Consider the following 23735-nt stretch of genomic DNA (forward strand, 5'->3'; position numbering starts at 1 on the left):
AGATGCCTGTCATCTCGACTGCTAGTGATACGAGGCCGTTGGGATCCTGAACCCACCGATTCCATATTCTGCTAACAGTCATCGGATCTCGACCAACGCTAGCAGCAATGTCGCGATACGATAAACCGCAATCGCGATAGGCTACAATTCGACCTTTATCAGAGTCGGAAACGTGATGGTACGCATTTCTCCTCCTTACACCAGGCATCACAACAACGTTTCATTAGGCAACGCCGGTCAACTGCTGTTTATGTATGAGAAATCGGTTGGAAACTTTTCTCATGTCAGCACGTTGTAGGTATGGCCACCGGCTTCAACCTAGTGTGAATTCTCAGAAAAGCTTATCATTTGCACATCACAGCACCTTCTTCCTGTCGGTTAAATTTCGCGTCTGTAGCACGTCATCTTCGTGGTGTAGCAATTTTAATGGCCAGTAGTGTATTTACCTCCTGGGCGAAACCTCGGTGTTCGAAAGAGAAAAGTGTTTTGGGACGTAGACAAAACAAAAGCGTTTGTTGTAAGTAATCGTACACGCAGATAAGACAACAAAACGTATGTAGTAGAATCGCGAATACCACGTCTCGGCAGCGCACTTACTAAATGTTGCTCTAGTATACATAACAAAATGGTACAAGCCTTGCTGGGAGGCCAGCGGTGGAGAGACGAGGTCTTCCGTTGTGAGCACCCGTGTGTGAAGGTCGCTCGATATCAACTTTGTTGGTAGAGACCGACGTGCTGTCTTTACTCTCAGGACAGTTTATAGTTAGATCAGTTAGGTACTGTACTGTTGCGAACCTATACGATTCTGGACATCACCTCCGGTTTGGAAGTCGTTGAGTACGCGGCGTCAGCAATTGAGAGCACTTCCTCCGCCTATACTTACGTTGAGACGTCATCTGAACTCCGTCCTTGTGGCTGGGTGTTCGCGTTTCTCGTCTGTAGAACACAGAGAGGAGAAGACAGTATTAGAGTATATTAGTCAGAGGGCTGGCTTCTGCCGTCCTAGTGTTTGAAAGAGTTTTAATTTTGTGGGTGGAGTTCTTCCATCGACGCAGAAATGTACGAGAACCAGCACGCCGACTCACCAGACGCAGTACATACGGTGATATCGCAAACTGCTTCGGCTTGTTAGGGCTATAAAAGCTAAACAGCTGTGATCACGTTAGTTTATTTCCACTGAGATTCCACATAACCGTAGATCGTCTTTGAAGGTAGTGTCTTCTAGTGTTTGGCACGTAGATGATGTCAGTCATTTCGCATTATTCTTATTAGATCGCGCAGTCATAATAAGGGGCCGGCCGGGTTGGCCGAGCGGTTCTAGGCGCTACAGTCTGGAACCGCGCGACCGCTACGGTCGCAGGTTCGAATCCTGCCTCGGGCACGGATGTGTGGGGTGTCCTTAGGTTAGATAGGTTTAAGTAGTTCTAAGTTCTAGGGGACTAATAACATCAGAAGTTATGTCCCATAGTGCTCAGAGCCATTTGAACCATAATAAGGGGCAGAGTTGGGCAACTGATTAGTAATTTTATTTAGGAAATGTAAACTTTGTAAAATAAAAGTTTTTTTTAATCAACAGTAAATCTATAAGCAGGAACAACGTTTATCAATAGTAGTATTAGTTGCCTTAATCATTCATTTATGTTTAGATTGTAATTTATAGAATTAAGATATCCTAAGATCTGCTTCAGGGGGTAGTCAGACAGGGTTAAATCATCATTTTAGCGTTTATTATTCTCCGTTGCGCACATTCATTTTTACACCCGCCTGGAGGAGCATCTTGGACAAATACAGAGATATGTAAACAGGCAGAAGACGACGCTGTGGTCGACAACGCCTGTATAAGACAACAAGCGTCTGGCGCAGTTGTTAGATCGGTTACTGCTGCTACAAAGACAGGTTATTAAGATTTAAGTGAGTTTGAATGTGACGTTATAGTCGGCGCACGAGCGATGGGACACAGCATCTCCGAGGTAGCGATGAAGTGTGGATTTTCCGGTACGACCATTTGACGAGTGTACCGGTAAAACATCAAATCTCAGACATCGCTACGGCAGGAAAAAGATCCTGCAAAAACGGGACCAACGACGACTGAAGACGATCGTTCAATACGACAGAAGTGCAAACCTTTCGCAAATTGCTGCAGATTTAAATGCTGGATCATCAAGTGTGAGTGTGCGAACCATTCAGCGAAATATCATCGATATGAGCTTTCGGAATCGAAGGCCCATTGGTGTACCCTTGATGGCTGCACGACACAAAGCTTTACTCCTCGCCTGCTCGATACAATTTGAAACGAGACTCGTCCGACAAGGCAACATGCTTCCAGTCATCAACAGTCCAATGTCGGTGTTGGATGTGTACTTGTATGAAAACGAGACAAATGGAAAAAGCTTATTAAACTGTTCATAACTTCAAAAGTAACCTCCCCAAGTGCAGTATAGTTGTGTAACTTGCAGACGTGGCGGTCAATGCCTTCATAGAAAAATGTTTGAGGTTGCCTAGGCAACCATGACTGTATTCAGGCGTGCACCTCTTCATCCGAAGCAAATCTACGGTCAAGTATGTCTTTCTTCAGGGCTCCAAAAACGTTGATACCGCATGGCGTGAGATCGAGACTATATGGAAGATGTGTAGCGGTTTTACAGCGGAACTTCTGCAGCGTAGTTGAAATAGCCTTGGCAACGATTGGGTGGGCATTATTCTGTAACCGGATGGTGCTGTCCATCTAAATTTCTGAGCGCCTGGACTTGAAGACACGCTTCAGTTTTTGCAAAGTGTCCACGTACCGGTGTGGGCCGCACGGACTGGCGGCGCAGTTTGAGGCACCATGTCACGGATTGCGCTGCGCCTCCCGCGAGTCCTCCCTCGGGCATGGATGTGTGTGTTGTTATTAGCATGGAAGTGGAAGAGGATGTAGATGAAGATGAAATGGGGGATACGATACTGCGTGAAGAGTTTGACAGAGCACTGAAAGACCTGAATCGAAACAAGGCCCCCGGAGTAGACAGCATTCCATTGGAACTACTGACGGCCTTGGGAGAGCCAGTCCTGACAAAACTCTACCATCTGGTGAGCAAGATGTATGAAACAGGTGAAATACCCTCAGACTTCAAGAAGAATATAATAATTCCAATCCCAAAGAAAGCAGGTGTTGACAGATGTGAAAATTATCGGACAATCAGTTTAATAAGCCACAGCTGCAAAATACTAACACGAATTCTTTACAGACGAATGGAAAAACTAGTAGAAGCCGGCCTCGGGGAAGATCAGTTTGGATTCCGTAGAAATACTGGAACATGTGAGGCAGTACTGACCTTACGACTTACCTTAGAAGAAAGATTAAGGAAAGGCAAACCTACGTTTCTAGCATTTGTAGACTTAGAGAAAGCTTTTGACAATATTGACTGGAATACTCTCTTTCAAATTCTAAAGGTGGCAGGGGTAAAATACAGGGAGCGAAAGGCTATTTACAATTTGTACAGAAACCAGATGGCAGTTATAAGAGTCGAGGGACATGAAAGGGAAGCAGTTGTTGGGAAGGGAGTAAGACAGGGTTGTAGCCTCTCCCCGATGTTATTCAATCTGTATATGAGCAAGCAGTAAAGGAAACAAAAGAAAAATTCGGAGTAGGTATTAAAATCCATGGAGAAGAAATAAAAACTTTGAGGTTCGCCGATGACATTGTAATTCTGTCAGAGACAGCAAAGGACTTGGAAGAGTAGTTGAACGGAATGGATGGTGTCTTGAAGGGGGGATATAAGATGAACATCAACAAAAGCAAAACGAGGATAATGGAATGTAGTCGAATTAAGTCGGGTGATGTTGAGGGTATTAGATTAGGAAATGAGACACTTAAAGTAGTAAAGGAGTTTTGCTATTTGGGGAGCAAAATAACCGATGATGGTCGAAGTAGAGAGGATATAAAATGTAGACTGGCAATGGCAAGGAAAGCGTTTCTGAAGAAGAGAAATTTGTTAACATCGAGTATAGATTTAAGTGTCAGGAAGTCATTTCTGAAAGTATTTGTATGGAGTGTAGCCATGTATGGAAGTGAAACATGGACGGTAAATAGTTTGGACAAGAAGAGAATAGAAGCTTTCGAAATGTGGTGCTACAGAAGAATGCTGAAGATTAGATGGGTAGATCACATAACTAATGAGGAGGTACTGAATAGGATTGGGGAGAAGAGGAGTTTGTGGCACAACTTGACCAGAAGATGGGATCGGTTGGTAGGACATGTTCTGAGGCATCAAGGGATCACCAATTTAGTATTGGAGGGCATCGTGGAGGGTAAAAATCGTAGGGGGAGACCAAGAGATGAATACACTAAGCAGATTCAGAAGGATGTAGGTTGCAGTAGGTACTGGGAGATGAAGAAGCTTGCACAGGATAGAGTAGCATGGAGAGCTGCATCAAACCAGTCTCAGGACTGAAGACCACAACTACAACAACAGTTTAAAGTAGTGTTTAAGCCTAGGGACCGATGACCTCAGCAGTTTGGTCCCTTAGGAATTCGCACACATTTGAACATTTGAACGTACCGACGTGTGTTAACTGTGGAGCCCAGTTCCCAAAAGTCAATGAGCAGCCGGCCCTTGCCAGTCAAAGAAAAATGTTATCGTGAGTTTCCCAGACCTTGCACGCCGGTTGTTTCGGCTAGGCTGGGGAAGTTTCGCTGGGAAGCCGTTACACATCCTCCGTACAGTCCCGATCTTTCCCCGTGCGATTTTCACATATTTGGGGCTCTGAACAAAGACATTCATAGCCGTTATTTCCTTCGGACAATGAAGTGTACGCCTGGGTATATCTGGAAACATTTTTCGATGAAGAAGACGGTATGTCTTCTCTCACAGTCGGATAAAAGTATTAACAGTTATGGCCACTACTTTTCAAATAATAAAATGTTTTCTTAGCTCTTTTTCTATTTGTCTCGTTTTCATTTGTCTGTCCCTCAGACAACCAAAGTGTGGAACCTCCAATACGAGAAGTGAGAGGTTCAAATGGCTCTGAGAACTATGCGACTTAACTTCTGAGGTCATCAGTCGCCTAGAACTTAGAACTAATTAAACCTAACTAACCTAAGGACATCACACACATCCATGCCCGAGGCAGAACGTGACAGTACCTTTTCTTTTACAAAAAGTCATATAAACTCTATTTCTAACAACATATGTTACGTATTTAACTTCACTCTGAACATTATCCGTTTTTTCTGGTTCATCACCAGCAATTTGTAGTCCAATATAAAACGGGTTCGTTCCTTGAAACAAACGATTCTATGCTTTACACTGAGTCTCCAGGTCAGTCCATGATTTTACCTTGTCTATATCAGAACTTGTTTCTGGTTTAGAATACGTTACAAACTTAAATCTATTCCTACGACTATATTTACGCCATGGAACACCAGCTGAGCGCTCCGGATTAAGATCAAATGAACCAATTTTATTAGTACATGCTATATGAACTTTTTCCTATTGCCACGTGCAGGCCTTTGAAGCGTATTGTTGAAGGAAGACCTGTTACTGTTAATGTAAAAAATAAACCCGAACATCAAAAACGCCATTAACACTGCCGAACATGAATTCTATACCAGACCGTACCTCATTTAATAACATTTTCTCTTTCATCTTTATATAACAATGCAAATGTGTTAAATTACCTTGAGCAAAAGGTTCCTCTGAAACACAATACTCCAAAACAGACCACACAGACAAAATAGTGTCCACAAAGTGCTGTTTTCCAGACACAGAACTAGCATCGACTGTAATAAGAAAGCTATCGCTCCTCTTTTTATACCCACGCCGCCGTGTTGGACTTGCGGCAGCGTCTGGAACATGCCAACTGGGACCATATCCGAAATTACCCGGACGACCTATGTGGTGTCACCGCTAGACACCACACTTGCTAGGTGGTAACTTAAATCGGCCGCGGTCCTGTAGTACATGTCGGACCCGCGTGTCGCCACTGTGTATTCGCAAACGTAGCGCCACCACAGGGCAGGTCACAAGACACGGACTTGACCTCGCCCCAGTTGTACGGACGACATAGCTTGCGACAAGACGTATCACGTCTTCCTCTCATTTGCCGAGAGACAGATTAAATAGCCTTCAGCTAGTCCATCGCTACTACCTAGCAAGGCGCCATGTGTATCATTGCTAATTGCTTACTACTATGCAAGAGATGTATTTCAACAAGAACAAGACTACATTAAAGTTAAGTATATTAACATCTCTCTTCTTTTCTTTATAGTTTTCATCCAGTCTCCTGTTTCAGAATTTACGCCCGTCTGCGTTAGTTTCGCGTGCACCTAGCCACTCATTGTGTCGAGACCTTAGGGAATCGACACAACAATATTTTGGCGACGAGGATGGGATACCGCGCCCACGTTGCAGTCTTTGTGTTATACTTGCTCTAATTTGCTTGTGTCATGGCTTCGCCGCAATCTCCAGATGTACTGTCCGAATTTTTTCGCTTGCAGAATCAGCAGACGCAGGCGTTATTGGAAGCCCTTGGACAGCTCGTCCAGGGTCAACGTGCGCTGCAAACCGATGCGGCGGCAGCCGCTTCTTCGCTACCGCAGCCACACAACGCTGTCGCACCGCCATTTAGGCCCTTTGAGGCCACAACCGAGAGCTGGACTGAGTGGGCCGATCAGTTCCGGTTCCACCTCACAGCTTATGGAATTCAAGGTAAAGAGCGGCAGCCGTTTTTGCTTTCTTGTGTCGGTGTGTCTACCTACCGTGTGATAGTGAAATTGTTTCCCCGACGCGACGTAGCAACTCTGTCCTACGAGGAAATTTTGTCTGCTTTAGATGCCTATTTCAAAGAAACAGTAAATGTAGTTGCCAAACGGTATACGTTTTTTCGTACAAAACGTACGGCCGGTCAGACTAACAGGGAGTGGGTAGCAACTTTGCAAGGCCTTACTAGAGACTGCGCGTTTGCCTGTGAATGTGGCCTCCCATATTCAGATACTATGGTGCGTGATGCAATTGCACAGAACGTTTCTGATGTTCGCATAAGGGAACAGATTTTGAAACTAGTTAATCCCTCCCTGCAACAAGTGATAGACATATTGGACAGGCAAGACACACTTGACTTTGCTCAGGAATCATTTGAAACTTCGCCAGCAGTGTGTCACATTAATCGGCCCGCCCGGCCCGCTGCACGGGACGCTAAGCGGCCCTCGCGCCCGACTTCGCAGCGGCCGCCTCGCTTGCAACCACGTGCGCCGCGTAAGCAAGCAAATGCAGTGAAATCTTGCCCGCGGTGTGCCACTAGACATTCGCGTGAAAATTGCCCGTCACGCCAAGCTATTTGCTTTTACTGTCACAAGAAAGGACATGTACAAAGTGTTTGCCAGAAAAAGTTCAGATCGGACAATCACACAAATTCCAGGCCCTTTGCTTCGCGCCGGAATCGAACCCAGGACAATCAGGCTCGTGGACCTTCGCCCATGGACATTCATGTAGTTCATTCCCACCCGTCCAGTGACACTTTAGCTAACAGTGACTGTGTTCGTCCCACCCAAAGTGTGCGTCGACGTCGCCGGAAATCCCGTAAAGTTGCAAGTGCTTCTGGACCTGTATCAGTTCAAATTGCACGAGACAGTCGCTCTTGTCGTCAACAAGACAATAAACTTTTTGTGGACTTAGACTTTGCAGGAAAAGTGATACCATTCCAGCTCGATACCGGAGCTGCTGTTTCATTGCTCAATCACGACACGTACAAACAACTGGGCGCCCCGCCATTGCGTGCCGCAAATGTTACGTTAACTAGTTACTCAGGACAGCATATACCTGTGTTCGGACAGTGCAGCCTTCTTGCAACATACAAGGGACAGACAAAACTTGTGTCATTTTATGTTCTTCGTTCCTCTAGTGCAGTGAACTTGTTTGGTTTAGATTTGTTTCAATTGTTTAATATGTCTATTGTAAATCAGGTCCTATCAGTGAATCAGACTGTGCCTTCCGCCAGTGTTTCTAGTCTTTGTGAAGAATTTGCAGACATTTTTGCACCGGGCCTTGGTTGCGCTAAGAACTATGAAGCGCATTTGGAACTGAAAGACAACGCGCAACCGAAATTTTTCAGAGCGCGCAATGTTCCCCACGCATTGCGTGATGAGGTCGCACGAACATTGCACGATTTAGAATCTCAAGGTGTAATTGAACGTGTGCAGGCTTCTCTCTGGGCCTCACCCTTAGTAATTTTGCCAAAACCTTCCGGAAAATTGAGACTTTGCGTGGACTTCAAGGCAACTGTGAATCCACAACTTGTGACTGCTACTTTTCCTTTGCCCCGCCCGGAAGATCTTTTTGACAAACTGTGCCCGGGAAAATATTTTTCAAAATTGGACCTAGCAGATGCGTACTTGCAAATACCTGTGGACGACGAATCCCAGCGCGTCTTGGTGGTAAACACGCATCTTGGCTTGTATCGCTTCAAAAGACTGCCATTCGGGTGTGCATCCGCCCCTGCTTTATTTCAGCAATATTTACAAACTGTTTGTGCGTCGGTCCCTACTGCTGCGAACTATCTGGACGATATTGTGATCTCAGGAAAGACAGAAGCCGAACATTTGCAGAATCTCCGGACATTATTTCAGGTATTGCGTCAGAATGGTCTTCGCTTGAGGAAGGACAAATGTGTGTTTTTTGCTCGTGACTTACCGTACCTGGGCCATGTCCTTAACGCCCAAGGTATACATCCGAGTCCAGAGCACCTTCGTGCCATTCAGGACTTGCCGTCACCGCAGAACTTAAAACAGCTACAGAGTGTGCTGGGTAAGGTAAATTATTATCATCGGTTTGTGCGCAATGCTTCTTCTATTTCAGCTCCGCTTCATCGCTTACGCCGTAAAGGTGTTCCGTTCGTCTGGACAACGGAATGCGAACGCGCCTTTCGCCAGTTGAAATCGGCGTTACTTTCAAATACTTGCCTTACGCCATTCGATCCCCGAAAACCCCTTTTGTTGATGGTCGATGCATCGGATTTCGGGATCGGTGCTGTGCTTGCGCACAAGGATGGCTCGCATGATCGCCCTATTGCCTTTGCGTCCAAATTGCTCTCATCTGCGCAAAGAAATTATTCACAAATAGAGAAAGAAGCTTTAGCTCTCGTGTTTGGTGTTACCAAGTTCCATGACTTCTTGTATGGTCGTCACTTTACAATCATCACGGACCACAAGCCTTTGACATCGCTTTTTCATCCGAACAAGCCTGTACCTCCACGTACAGCGCAGAAATTCATTCGCTGGTCACTTTTTCTCTCGCAGTACCGCTACGATATCTTGTATCGGTCCACTGCTAAGCACGGCAACGCTGATGCGTTGTCCCGTTTGCCTGTTGCTGAGGATAAAGCATTCGATTCTTCCGAACTTGCTTGCATGTTCATTGATTCGGAAGCCGATGACGTGGTCGCATCGTTTCCGATTGATTTTCGTCGTGTAGCTACAGCCACAGCTGCTGACCCTGTCCTTGCTTCCGTTTTGCGTTTTGTTGCTACGCAATGGCCCTTGTCAAAGTCACGGATCGAGGATCCTTTGGTTCGCCGTTTTTTTGCTCACAAGGAGAGACTTTTTGTACGACGTGGTGTTTTGTTGTTGCGTTCTGATAATGATCAGTCCAGAGTCGTGGTCCCACGTTCGTTACAGTCAGCTGTCTTAAAGCTTCTCCACCAAGGACATTGGGGTATAGTGCGAACGAAACAGCTTGCTCGTCAGCATTGTACTTGGTTCGGAATCGATGCTGCGATTACGAATATGTGCTCCTCTTGCGTGGCGTGTGCCGAACCACAATCCGCACCGCCGCGGAAATTCTTTGCTTGGCCGAAAGCCACTTCCCCTTGGCAACGCTTGCACATCGATTTTGCTGGTCCGTTCTGGAATGCTCGATGGTTGGTTGTGGTCGATGCTTTCAGTAATTTTCCTTTTGTTGTCCGGATGTCTTCCACGACGTCTTCTGCCACCATCCAAGCCTTGTCTGCTATCTTTTGCCTTGAAGGTCTTCCGCAGACTATTGTTTCCGACAATGGCCCACAATTCATGTCCGCAGAATTTCAGTCGTTCTGCAAGGCCAATGGTATTCAACATCTGACATCCGCGCCGTTTTCGCCTCAGTCCAACGGTGCCGCGGAACGATTGGTCCGGACTTTCAAGTCACAGATGTTGAAGTTGAAAGAGTCGCATTCTCGGGAGGACGCTTTGTTGCTCTTTTTGTCCTCATATCGCTCTCAGCCCCGCGATGGTCGCTCGCCGGCTGAGTTGCTCCATGGTCGTCCTCATCGAACTCTGATGTCTTTGCTGCATCCGCCACATCTGGTTCCTGTGCAGCGGCAGACTCCTGCTTTTGCTCCTGGCGACGTTGTCTATTATCGCAACTATCGCGGTTCACAGCGTTGGCTCGCAGGGCGCATTCTTCGCTGCCTCGGCCGCGCGATGTATTTGGTTTTGGGGGCCTCTGGTGAGGTGCGTCGGCATCTCAATCAGCTGCGCCTCTGTCGTCGCCTGGGTTCTGCCGCTCCCCGTCTGCTTTCAGCGACGGAGCCGTCAGGTCAGCGCCCTGGGGACCCTTCTACTGGCTCGCCTCATCCCCAGGTGTTACCGACGATGCCTTCCATTTTGCCTCATGGCGTCGCGCCGCCGCAGCCGCCGCCGGCGCCGCCAGCAGCGGACGCTTCGCTGCAGCCGCCTCGCGCCTCCCTGGGTCACGCGCCGCCGCTTGCTTCCCGTGACCAGCCGTCCTCCGCCATGGACCTCTTGCCCGCTCCGGACCAGATGTCGTCTTCGCCCGTCGGGTGCTCCGACCACATGGAGGTCGACCCCGCGGCTCCTCTTATATCATTCCGTGCGCAAACACCTCATGTTGACGTGCACCCTGGACTAGGTTTGCAGGCGTTTCCTAGCTCCCCTCGGACCGAATGGCCGGGTGCGGGTGGCACAGCCTCGCCTGTTGTTAGGCTCCCCACCTCATCGCATACGTCAACATGGGGTCCTCCCCACGGCGGGCGGAAGCCTTATCTCACGACCGTTCGCCGATTTGCGGGGGAGGAATGTGGTGTCACCGCTAGACACCACACTTGCTAGGTGGTAACTTAAATCGGCCGCGGTCCTGTAGTACATGTCGGACCCGCGTGTCGCCACTGTGTATTCGCAAACGTAGCGCCACCACAGGGCAGGTCACAAGACACGGACTTGACCTCGCCCCAGTTGTACGGACGACATAGCTTGCGACAAGACGTATCACGTCTTCCTCTCATTTGCCGAGAGACAGATTAAATAGCCTTCAGCTAGTCCATCGCTACTACCTAGCAAGGCGCCATGTGTATCATTGCTAATTGCTTACTACTATGCAAGAGATGTATTTCAACAAGAACAAGACTACATTAAAGTTAAGTATATTAACATCTCTCTTCTTTTCTTTATAGTTTTCATCCAGTCTCCTGTTTCAGAATTTACGCCCGTCTGCGTTAGTTTCGCGTGCACCTAGCCACTCATTGTGTCGAGACCTTAGGGAATCGACACAACAACCTACGCCTGGCTTTCCTAGTTCCCAACAATCAACAAAGGATTGATGAATTAGCTATTACATTTTATGGCAACAAAATAAATTATTCTGCAGCTGTTATTGTATTAGAAGAATTGTGGTATTATAAGCCAAACCTTGATGATTTAATTCGTCAGTTTAGGGATGCATACAGAGAATTTGTTTTTATGCCTAACGGTATAAGGTGTGCTAATAGGTACTTTGATTTTAGACAGGGCCGTTATAGGCCTTTGTGGTATAATTATTAGAGCCTCGGTAAGAGATCCTCACAAGTCATACCTCAGACGCACAGCCGAAGGCCATCCTAGAAAATGGCCTCACGGGTAGTGAGGTCTCCTGATCAGGGTAAAAATAAATATAGGCTTGTACACAAGTTGTCTACAGAGAAAAAATATTGGCATTGTAAATGTGGCCATGAATTTTGTTTACACTTTAGGTGGAAGATGTTGGCAAGAATGTATTATTTATTGGATATTTCAGGATGGCTTACAACCTCCGTCCCACTGTGGGATTCACGCTCGGCTCCAGACTGTAGCGCCTAGAACCGCACGGCCACTCCGGCCGGCTAAGTGAGAGGATGATAGTAGTGAGTTTATCGGTGATGGTAACAATAAAGATATGGTAAGCAAACCAGCAGTCGCCAGTTGTGCTTTTCGACAAATGCAGCCCCGTGGCGCAAAAAGCAGTTGTGGCTACGGAACAATGTATATGCAAAAACTTACAAAATAACACTAAAATAAATATTTGTAGACCTAAGAAACCCGGATGCGACTTCATATCGAATATAGTTCTGTAGAGGTCTATTATAAAGTACGTAAGGAAATGCTTATGTGAAACGGGCATGTGAAGGGCCATATCGACAACTCGTTTCAGAAAATGACAACCGGGTTGACAGCGGGCAGATTCTGTAGTGGATTGTGTAATGTAGATTATCGAAAGCTTCGGTGATAAAGGCAGTCAGAGATATTGAGAGAACTTTAATCTTGGATGAAATGTGGAAATGCAACGAAATATAGGGAAAACAAGGCTGCATTGTGGAAAGAAGGTTAGTCCATGTGGCGTTTGTGATTTTGGGAGGCATGAAAGGCGATTCACTTGGCTCTGCATTCTCATTTGATCGAAACCTTATGTGAACCAGGTTAATTATGGTGCAAAACTGTTTTTCAGGACTTACATTTCAATCTCAAGTGCGAAAAGGCGTCACTCAATGCGTGAACTACATTCCTGAATGAAGCACGGATCTAAGCAGTGTTGCGGACTGTGGTCATAAGAGACGGAAGCAATAGTAGTTTGAGGATGCAAATCGCCCATGTCTATTTTGAAGTAATCATCCCCGCTACTGTAATTTAGGGAAAAAACGTAAATTTTAATGGGCTGACGGGGAAATAAACACCGGTAATCCCTCATACTAGTCCAGTATCGTGACAACGGCGCCACCTCTCACGCTAATTGTGTTAGACCCAAAAACACCTTAGAAGATAAGTTCCTACTGGGGGCTGCACATCCGTGCCTCCTTATGGTCCGGGAAGCGGCTCGCTTGTCCAGTTACAGGGGATCGATTTATGATTTAATGTGCAATCCCAGACGCGGCGCAGCTTGGTATTTGCTACTTAGGCAAACTAACGATACATGAGAAAATTATTGCAAAAATCTTGGACTACAGGGGTGGGAACACAGATCACTGGCTGAGTAGTCTTACCCACTGTTCAGAACTGTTCCAGAGATTCGACAGGCAGTAGACCGCTCCATTCGCAGCATCAACACAGGCCGGCCGAAGTGGCCGTGCGGTTAAAGGCGCTGCAGTGTGGAACCGCAAGACCGCTACGGTCGCAGGTTCGAATCCTGCCTCGGGCATGGATGTTTGTGATGTCCTTAGGTTAGTTAGGTTTAACTAGTTCTAAGTTCTAGGGGACTAATGACCTCAGCAGTTGAGTCCCATAGTGCTCAGAGCCATTTGAACCATTTGAACCATCAACACAGCAGGCTCTGCTAACGGTATATTACGCCTTCCACATCGCTGGCAACGGGTGCTACACAATGGTGGTGACTACTTTGAAAGATAGTAACAGGTGCAAACATGTAACTCTTTTGTATCGATTGTGAGTAAAGTTCCAACCCTCGTATTTAGTATGTCCTTATATGAAGACGCGATGACCGTAAGGGTTAAATGGAACACCGCCTATTGACGTTAACAAACTAAAAGTAGGGTAAAATAGAATGTCAGTGGTGTTTGTTACAGGATTCTGGTGCTAGTCATTTAGGAGATACCGTGTTCTGAAAAGTTCCCACAGCGACAGTTGCACAGTATCTGTGGTAACGCACATTAAAGAACAACACAACTGCATAAACTAGTTATGTGGATTGTGACGAGTAACGAGACAACTGGTCATGACAGGTTGTGTTCAGAATGATCACCGCCAGCGGCAATACACGTTTCCAGCCTGGCATGGTACGACTGCTGCACACATGCTAGAATTTTGGCGGAGATGGTCTTGCAGTAATAGGCCGTTGATTATCATCGGGTGTAGTTGGTATGCCCTTGTAGACAGCATCTTTCGCCTCCCCACAGAAAAAGTCTATATGCGTCAAATTCGGGGAATGATCAGCCAAAGTACAGGTACTCTGCGCCCAATCCAAAGATTTGGAAACAAGTCGTGCACTATGGGCTGGACAGCCGTCATCACAGGTTCCTCCCTCTCTGCAGAGAAACATCTTCTAACATCTGTGGAAGATGGTCTGTTAGGGGACTGCGATACTTGTGCGCGTTCAGTCTTCCTTCTGCGAGAAACGAGCCTATGAGCTGATGGTTCACTATCCCACACCACACGTTTACACTCCATGTACGCTGACGTTCCACCTGTCGGATGCCAACGGGGATTGCTAACAGACCAATAGTGCTTGTTACGGCGGTTAACCTGGCCATGATTGGTAGATGTGGCTTTGTCAATAAACAAATATTGTTTTGTTTTTCAGAAGGAAAACATGGTCTAGGTATGGTGTATTCTTTTTATTATCTATGCGATTGGCTAGCTTCAATCACTGGTAATTTTCAAGCACGTATCTTAAGCTTCCAGCTTCATTTTACAGTATAATACACTGAATCGCCAAAGGAACTGGTATAGTCATGCGTATTCAAATACAGAGATATGCACTCCTGGAAATTGAAATAAGAACACCGTGAATTCATTGTCCCAGGAAGGGGAAACTTTATTGACACATTCCTGGGGTCAGATACATCACATGATCACACTGACAGAACCACAGGCACATAGACACAGGCAACAGAGCATGCACAATGTCGGCACTAGTACAGTGTATATCCACCTTTCGCAGCAATGCAGGCTGCTATTCTCCCATGGAGACGATCGTAGAGATGCTGGATGTAGTCCTGTGGAACGGCTTGCCATGCCATTTCCACCTGGCGCCTCAGTTGGACCAGCGTTCGTGCTGGACGTGCAGACCGCGTGAGACGATGCTTCATCCAGCCCCAAACATGCTCAATGGGGGACAGATCCGGAGATCTTGCTGGCCAGGGTAGTTGACTTACACCTTCTAGAGCACGTTGGGTGGCACGGGATACATGCGGACGTGCATTGTCCTGTTGTAACAGCAAGTTCCGTTGCCGGTCTAGGAATGGTAGAACGATGGGTTCGATGACGGTTTGGATGTACCGTGCACTATTCAGTGTCCCCTCGACGATCACCAGTGGTGTACGGCCAGTGTAGGAGATCGCTCCCCACACCATGATGCCGGGTGTTGGCCCTGTGTGCCTCGGTCGTATGCAGTCCTGATTGTGGCGCTCACCTGCACGGCGCCAAACACGTATACGACCATCATTGGCACCAAGGCAGAAGCGACTCTCATCGCTGAAGACGACACGTCTCCATTCGTCCCTCCATTCACGCCTGTCGCGTCGCGACACCACAGGAGGCGGGCTGCACGATGGGGCGTGAGCGGAAGACGGCCTAACGGTGTGCGGGACCGTAGCCCAGCTTCATGGAGACGGTTGCGAATGGTCCTCGCCGATACCCCAGGAGCAACAGTGTCCCTAATTTGCTGGGAAGTGGCGGTGCGGTCCCCTACGGCACTGCGTAGGATCCTACGGTCTTGGCGTGCATCCGTGCGTCGCTGCGGTCCGGTCCCAGGTCGACGGGCACGTGCACCTTCCGCCGACCACTGGCGACAACATCGATGTACTGTCGAGACCTCACGCCCCACGTGTTGAGCAATTCGGCGGTACGTCCACCCGGCCTCCCGCATGCCCACTATACGCCCTCGCTCAAAGTCCGTCAACTGCACATACGGTTCACGTCCACGCTGTCGCGGCATGCTACCAGTGTTAAAGACTGCGATGGAGCTCCGTATGCCACGGCAAACTGGCTGACACTGACGGCGGCGGTGCACAAATGCTGCGCAGCTAGCGCCATTCGACGGCCAACACCGCGGTTCCTGGTGTGTCCGCTGTGCCGTGCGTGTGATCATTGCTTGTACAGCCCTCTCGCAGTGTCCGGAGCAAGTATGATGGGTCTGACACACCGGTGTCAATGTGTTCTTTTTTCCATTTCCAGGAGTGTATAAACAGGCAGAATAAGGCGTATACAAGACAACGAGTGTCTGGCGCTGTTGTTAGATCGGTTACAACTGCTAAAATTGCAGGTTATTAACATTTAACTGAGTTTTAACGTGGTATTATAGTTGGCGCACGAGCGATGGGACACAGCATCTCCGAGGTAGCTATTAAGTGGGGAATTTCGCGTACGAACGTTTCACAAGTGTACCGTGAATATCTAGAATCCGGGAGAACATCAACTCTCCAACATCGCTGCCGCCGGAAAAAATTTCTGCAAGAACGGGACCAATGACGACTGAAGAGAATCGTTCAACGTGACAGGAGTGCGACCCTTCCGCAAATTGCTGCAGACTTAAATGATGGGCCATAAACAAGTGTCAGCGAGCGAACTATTCAACGAAACATCATCGATATGGGCTTTCGGAGCCGAAGGCACATTCGTGTACCATTGATGACTGCACGACACTAAGCTTTACGCCTCGCCTAGGCCCGCCACCAATGACATTGGACTGTTGATGACTGGAATGGACGTGTACGGGCATGGTGACAACCTCATGGATCCATGGACCCTGCATGTCAGCAGGGGACTGTTCAGGTTGGTGGAGGCTCTGTAATGGTGTGGGGCGTGCGCAGCTGGAGTGATATGGAGCCCCTGATATGTATAGTCTGTCTGATCACCTGCGTCCATTCAGGTCGGCCGGCCGGAGTGGCCGTGCGGTTATAGGCGCTACAGTCTGGAGCCGAGCGACCGCTACGGTCGCAGGTTCGAATCCTGCCTCGGGCGTGGATGTGTGTGATGTCCTTAGGTTAGTCAGGTTTAATTAGTTCTGAGTTCTAGGCGACTGATGACCTCAGAAGTTACGTCGCATAGTGCTCAGAGCCAATTGAACCATTTGAACCATTCAGGTCGTTGTGTATTCCGACGGACTTGGGCAATTCCATCGGGAACACTTTTCTGAGTTTAAACCCTTACGATGGCCACCAAACTCCCCAGACATGAACATTATTGAGCATATCTGGGATGTCTTGCAACGTGCTATTCAGAAGAGATCTCCAGCCCCTCGTACTCTTACGGATTTATGGAGAGGCCTGTAGGATTCATAGTGTCAATTCCCTCCATCACTATTTGAGACATTAGTCGAGTCCATAGCACGTCGTGTTGCGGCACTTCTGTGTGCTCGCGGGGGCTCTACACGATATTATGCAGATGTACCAGTTTCTTTCGGTCTTCAATGTGCAGCACTAACATACAATTTAAACAATGCTGGAAACTTATGATACGTGATTGAAACTGTCCAGAGGTGGAAACTGGCCAACCGCTTCGATAATAAAAAGTATGCAGCCTACCTAAACCATGTTTTCATTGTCAAAACACATTAAGGCTGTGGACCGCCACAGAAGTAAAATTTTAAAACTAAAGAAGGTACATGATACATCTGGAGTCGTCTAGAGTATCCTGTCTTAATGTCCATGTACAGCAGTTTACACTTTTCTCACAATGGTTTCCGTGCAGTTCTCGATGGAGAAGATGTGATAGGCATGGAGTGCATGTCGATAGAGAACGCGTAGTACACTTGCCTGTCTCATGCCACTTCCTCGTGCGATTGCGCAGGAGCTAACGTGCGAATCGACTGCAACAGCAGCAAGAACATTAATTTCCCCCTCTTCTGTCGTCACTTGTTTCCTTCTGTTGCGTTGTCTAGATGTTACACAATCACTTTCACGTAACTGGTTGAAGAGGCTGATAAATAATTGCCGAGGTGGTTGGCGTCTATTGGGATATCTTGCTGCGTACACCGTACAAGCACGTACTGTGATCTTTCTACACTCTCCATACAACATGAGCATGTCGGCTTTTTCTGCGGTGGTAAATCCCTGCTTGGACTGTCACACACTGACTGGCAAGGCACAGTGCACTCAAGGAACACACACGCATACTGTAAGCAAATGTAATAGCATCGTGGCCAACCTAGCAATTACACAGTTTCAATGACAGTGTGGAAAATTTTCAAAATATCTATATCTTGAAAACGACTCCTGCAACGAACACCACTGAAATTCTGATTTACTCTACTGTGATTTTTTAATGTCAAAGGTGTTGCTCCATTTAAAATAGTGTATGTTTGCACAAAAATTAGATTTTGTAATTATTATTACAATTTGTTTATTTGCTAACAATACGAGCCCCTGACTACCAATCCATTCTGTGAAAACCACATATCAATAGCAGTTTCCATTTCCGCAATATTTGGGGTGCAAGATTTAGGTGCTTCACTCTGTATATGTGGTGTCTGTTCTTTCGAAAATGTCAGGAATGTGTAAGGATGTGTAAGAATGTGTAAGGCGTCCACGTCTGCTGCGGGAACGATAATTTCCAGAGTTGCTTGTCCTGGTATGCAATAGGGTGGACAGGATGAAGTAAACTACGTGAGACGGTCACCTGCTGTCACTTAACGTTTACCTTGCTACGAGACTCTTGCAGTGACAAAGGTTCTGTTGGCACGAGTCCTGGACGCTGCACTAGAAACTGAAGAGACACCGTAGATACAATGTCTGTAACAACTCTGGAGGTCGCCACATCGACACCTGTTGTAATGCACCAATACTGTTCTGTACGCACAGTGTGCTATATTCCTTTTTGTTTTGGAATGACTTAAACACGCAATGTTTAATTGTTAATACATGCAAATATGCTTAAGTGATAAATGGATGTTTCGTTAGGCTATGTTTCCTTGCGAATTGTTCCTCAAGCAGAACTGGATGAGTTAAACATCTGAATTCCGGACATGGTTTCGTATTCAAAATACACTATGTGATCAAAAGTATCCGGACACCTGGCTGAAAATGACTTACGAGTGGCGCCCTCCATCGGTAATGCTGGAATTCAGTAGGGTGTTGGCCCACCCTTAGCCTTGATGACAGCTTCCACTCTCGCAGGCATACGTTCAATCAGTTGCTGGAAGGTTTCTTGGGAAATGGCAGCCCATACTTCACGGAGTGCTGCACTGAGGAGAGGTATCGATGTCGGTCGGTGAAGCGTTCCAAAACATCCCAAAGGTCTTCTATAGGATTCAGGTCAGGACTCTCTGCTGGCCAGTCAATTACAGGGATGTTATTGCGATTGTTATGAAAGATGCAGTTGCCATCCCCGAATTGCTCTTCGACAGTAGGAAGCAAGAAGGTGCTTAAAACATCAATGTAGGCCTGTGCTGTGATAGTGCCACACAAAACAACAAGGGGTGCAAGCTCCTTCCATGAAAAACTCCACTACACTAGAACACCACAGACTCCGAATTTTACTGTTGGCATTACACACGCTGGGAGATGACATTCACTGTACATTTGCCATACCCACATCCTGCCGTCGGATCGTCCGTCCCCGGCAGCTGAGTGGTTAGAGCGACACAATGTCAATCCTAAAGGCCCGGGTTCGATTACCGGCTGGGTCGGAGATTTCCTCTGCTCGGGGACTCGGTGTTGTGTTGTCCTAACCATCATCATTTCATCCCCATCGACGTGCAAGTCGTCGAAATGGCGTCAAATCGAAAGACTTGCACCCGGCGAACGGTCTACCCGCAGGGATGCTCTAGTCACACGACATTTACATTTACCATCGGATCGCCACATTGTGTACCGTGATTCGTCACTCCACACAACGTTTTTCCACTGTTCAATCGTCCTTACACCAAGAGAGGCGTCGTTTGGCATTTACAGGTGCGATGTGTGGCTAATGAACAGCCGCTCGACCATTAAATTCAAGTTTTCTCACCTCGCGTCTAACTGTCATAATACTTGCAGTGGATCGTGATAGTGTTTGGAATTCCTGTGTGATGGCCTGGATAGATGTCTGCCTATTAAACATTACGGCCCTCTTCAATTGTTGGCGGTCTCTGTCAGTCAATAGACACGGCCGGCCTGTACGCTTTTATGCTGTACGTGTCCCTTCACGTTTCCACTTCACTATCACATCGGAAACAGTGGACCTAGGGATGTTTAGGAATGTGTAAATCTCGCGTACAGACGTATGACACAAGAGACACCCAATCACCTGACCAAGTTCGAAGTCCGTAAGTTCTGTGGAGCACCCCACTCTGGTCTCTCACGATATCTAATGACTACTGAGGTCGCTGGTATGGAGTACCTGGTAGTAGGTGGCAGCACAATTCACCTAATATGAAAAACGTATGTTTTTTGGGGGTGTCCATATACTTTTGATCACATGTATGTACTTACGCTCCTCTGAAAGTCCTAGAAATTTGTAGCGAGGATTTTCGAACACCCTGTTTATATCAATAAGGTGCGATGACCGAAACTCCATTCTTTCAATGCGAATACACTTGAAACACGGTCTCTTGCGGGAATGTGAAATGGGGAGTGAGAGGTTAGTGGGTAAGTGACGCTGCGGTAGTACTGTATAAACAGGTTTGTAATTTGGATCGGATGGGAAGCGTGCATGGATGACCAAGGCGGTTAACACTACCGCTCACGTTAAGCAGGATATCCGGGTTCGAGTCCCTGTCCGTCACAAAGTTTTGTCTGTTACCAGTGATTCATTTCAGTACCAAATGCGGCTAACGTCACTGAGAATCGCTGAATAGAATGGTGCGTTTCCGAAGGAACACGACTACTCAAGCATCATTAAAATAGTCTCGTGTTACACCTATGTCCTCATTCCGATACTTCTATGCGCGAATTGGATTGGCAGCTGACGTTTTGAAACTAAGATCCGTCTGCGCAATGTGACATGTCGATTTCTGACTATTGTTAAGCGAATATTGTCCAAATTATCCATTTCTGAGTTGCACACATACTGCGACAGTAAGAGTACGCTGTAAACAGGCGGAGTAAGATTACTTGTTCATAAGTGAATATAACAGTTATGTCCAGAAAGTGAAAAATACCACAGCTTTAGCCCGCACTGGTCTCCGAAAAGGACAGCGGGGCAAAGTTGCACAACAGGTAATAAGTGATTGGATGGATCAGAATTTGCATTAAGAAGAAGTTACTTGATCACGATGGTCTCTTTTCCGTCACCATATCTAAACCTCCAGACGGTATTCCTGGAATCCGAAGGGTGTGAGAACGTTTTATCATCCATATCGCATACTTCATGCCAGAATCTCGTAGAACAGGAGTTAGCTAGTGATATAAACACGTTTGGATAAGAAAGAAAAACCTTGCTCCTACGAGTTAACTTTATACCGAATCAAGCAGGAAACTTTTTTTTCGGTCAGTCGGAAGATATTTACTCATTTAAGTAGTGAGATTCCCGAGGTCTATGTCATAGAACAACGAGGGCGATATAACCAGCTGCCAGTGAGTTTCATTTTCTAGGGACCCCCTTTCGACCATCACAAAATTCATTAATCAGTAATACTTAGATTTTATTAACGTTAGTCATTTATTTATAAAAAAGGTGTTGGTTAATTTCACTCTGTTCACTGCGAATCACTGCACACATCTAGTTTAATGTTATCATGAACACACGTGATGTTTTCAAAGAGATCCTAAAAATAACGGCAAACAGAGAATTAATGACACATATGCCATCTCACCGGTTGTGCGTGAACAAAACTGACATCAGTGACAGTAAGAGATTCTATCTCTGTTGGTCCATTATTACGAGGGGTCATCGGCTGGTACGTAGTTTTCAGTGCAATAAACTTTACCAACAGCCGTACACTTTAAGATATTTTATTTTATTCTGAAAGCAGCCAGTTTCGGCAATTCATTTTGCCATCTTCAGGCCCCATGCGCTTTTTTCAAATCAACGAAATTATTGTACAGCACCATAAAACTGGATATCGTGAATTCCAATCGTTGTGCAGATGCTTCATACGAAGACGTGACAGCAACAGATGCACAGCAGGAACGAGAGGAGCTGGAAGTAGACAATGATGCCAACGAGGCAAAAAAGCCAACACTTCAAGAGGTCTCCCAGGCTGCGCACAAGACGAAAAACATTCGAGCTCCTGGGAAAGACAGCATAATCCCTGAATTAATAAAAACTGGTGGAGAGGCTGTAATAAAGAGACTGCACGCTTTAATATCAGATATATGGAAAATGGAATTAATGCCTGATAATTGGATAATGATCCCCATTTATAAGAAAGGGGATAGAAAAGCATGCGAAAACGATAGAGGTATAAAACTCCTAATTACAGTTTATGACATCTTCACGAGCGTATTAAACGAAAGGATACAGAAGTGCGCAGAAGACATACTAGGGGAGTGTCATTGTGGACAGAAGAACAACAGATGAAATATTTGTGGTAAGACAAATGATGAAAAGCTCTATGAATATGATATAGATCTGAATTTCCTATTCATCGAACTCAAAGGAGCCTTTGACAGCATAAGCCGGCAAGAACTATACAGATTACTGGAAGAAGTTGGCATATGTGCTAACTAGCGAGACTAATCAGAATGATAATGACAGAGCCAAGAACAAAAGTAAAGGTCCTTAGCAGAACAAGTGAAAGCTTTGACTTGAATAATTAGTGTAGTGAATACAATCAACAAAATAGGCATTATATTCATGAAACTATCCAGATATGTGCATACACTGATGACAATGCTATAGTGGGAAGAAATATCAATACATTCCAAGAATCATACCGGGCAATGGAAACAGAAGCATTAAAAATTGGCCTCATTAGTGAATGAAAACAAAACGAAATATACGGTAATGTCACAATCTGAGGCGAGAAGAACCCGAAAAGCCCTAAACATCAATGGGAAAAGCTTCAAAAGAGTGTTCTCTTTTAGCTACTTAGGAGCCCTAATAACAAATGATAACAATATTGGAAAGGCTATAAGGGAAAGAATACAAGCAGGAAACAGAGCTTACTTTGCAAATGTGCAACTTTTCAGAAATAATCTTGTTACAAGAAAGACAAAACTATATACTAATATATAAGTCCCTAGTCCCCCAGTTAACACATACAGGTCAGAGGTATGAACGTTGATAGAACATGACAAAAACGCACTAAGAACCATTGAGCGGAAAATACTACGCAAAATCTATGGTCCAATAAGGGAGGAAGAACACTGGAGAATAAGCTACAATGCAAAATAATACAAGTTAACGACGTAGTAAAATTTGTGAAAATACAGCGAATATGATGTCTAGGACACGTGGAGAGAATGGTAGACGATATAATTCCAAAGAAAATGATGAAGGGTGTTATCCGTTCAGCTAGGCGAAAAGGGAGACGAAGATGGATTGGCGACGTAGTAGTGTATCTCACCAGTATGGGAATCCGTGGTTGGAAAAGAGCAGCAAACAACTGAGAAATGTGGAGGAAACAGGTTGAAGAAGCCAAGGCTCACAAACGGCTTTAGCGCTACGAAAGAAGAAGAAGAAGAAGAAGAAGATAAAGAAGACTATGGTGCACCTGTTACCCATACTGCAGCAGAACTGCCTGCAGGAAACCCGGAGTATATCCTCCCTTCTAACAACGGGACACTCTTGCTGCGTTAGTCTCAGAGAGGGACAACATGTGTAACTTACTTTCTGTAGACTCTATGTATATTAGTTTAGTGAGTCTCATATACCCCTTACTGTGACAAACCAATATTCTCAATACAAACTATCTTCCTTCGGCGGCGTGTAGTTTGTT

This window comes from Schistocerca nitens, chromosome 3 (assembly GCF_023898315.1).
Source record: "Schistocerca nitens isolate TAMUIC-IGC-003100 chromosome 3, iqSchNite1.1, whole genome shotgun sequence".
NCBI lineage: Eukaryota > Metazoa > Arthropoda > Insecta > Orthoptera > Acrididae > Schistocerca > Schistocerca nitens.